Here is a 1,476-nt window from a genome sequence, read left to right as displayed (position 1 = left end):
TTTGAGGTTGATGCTGGTTGTGTTCTTCTATAATTATTTAAAATCATTTCATTTTTTTGTGAGTCTTCATTTTCACCCTTATTTCCTTCTCTCCTCTCCTTGAGCTGAAACTCAAGTCCCCTACAAGTCTGTCCCAGGTGCCTTCGCTCAACTGTGTGACTTGGAACAAATCAACGTCCCCTGTGACTTCGGTTTCCTCTTTTGTAAAAAGAGGCAGTTGGACTATTCAGGTATTCATTCAGTCAGTCACACAGTTGGTATTGAATACCTAGTGAGCACTGAGCACTGTTGTAGGTGCTGATTGTCACTCCCTTCTGCTTCTAATGTTTTGCGTTCCTCACGACTTCTGGGTGGTGCTTTCTCTGATGCCATGTGCTGCATGTCACAGGCTGAAAATTTCTATTCCCAAAGGAAGCCAGAGGCCCCTCGGCCAGGTTAGAGCATCCTTGCTAGTGACAGAGACAGGGAGGAGAGAAAGAGGTCACCAACAGGGTGGGCCAACGCTGTGCCCACTACACATCCCCACTCAGCACCACATTGAGAGGGGTTTCCTCAGGACCGTGGCCTCCTTAGCGGGCCCTGGAGGTTCTGACCAGCATCCACCTAAGCTCTTTGTACTACGTACGCAGCACAACATGGACAGGGTAACGGGGGAAGAATTCAAACAAAAGTCCCTCAGCTGATCTGTCTAGAAGCCTGGTGTGTAACTGCTGTCAGTTAGTCCTTGGGGGTACTGTGGATTATATGTGAAATCTAAAAAACAAACTTATGGGGAAAAAAGATCAGATTTGTGGTTACCAGAGGCAGGGGCGGAGGTGGGGAAATGGGATGAAGGTGGTTCAAAGGCACAAACTTCCAGTTATAAGATAAGTCAGTCCTGGGGATGAGTGTATGACACGGTGACTGTAGTGACACTGCTGGACGGTATATGTGAAAGTGTTAAAGAGACGGAATCCTAAAAGCTTTCATCATAAGGAAAACATTTTTGTAACTATAGGAGGTGATGGATATTAACTAAGCTTATTGTGGGAATCATTTCACAGTATATGCAAATCAACACATTATGCTGTGTACTTTAACCAATACAGTGTCGTATGTCATTTTTATCTGACGGTTATAAAGTTAATCAGAACGGGTTATCGAGTCTAGAAATAAAAGGAGGGTCACAGACAGAAACCTCAGCAGCACCTGCTGGTGCTGAGATGAAGGAAGAGGCAAGACCTCGAGGCCCAGCCTTTGGGAGCCTCTGCGATGACAAGTCACACGGGCCCCGGGGCCCCTGGCGTGCCAGCACCCTGCTGCCTTTGCTGGTGATTATACGAAGCCCCTTAGGTATCTTGCTGTCAAGAATCTCATCCATCTAGTTCCCCTGCATCTGGCTGTGTCACCGGGCCACCGTCTGGACCACCCTTCGGTTCCCGAGAGGATTGCCTGAGAGGGAGAACAGGCCGGGGCCGGGCACGTCTAGTTGTCGCT

Source organism: Myotis davidii, unplaced genomic scaffold (genome assembly GCF_000327345.1).
Source record: "Myotis davidii unplaced genomic scaffold, ASM32734v1 scaffold1166, whole genome shotgun sequence".
Taxonomy (NCBI): Eukaryota; Metazoa; Chordata; class Mammalia; order Chiroptera; family Vespertilionidae; genus Myotis; species Myotis davidii.
The sequence above is the reverse complement of the archived record's forward strand: the minus strand, read 5'-3'. Positions refer to the sequence as shown.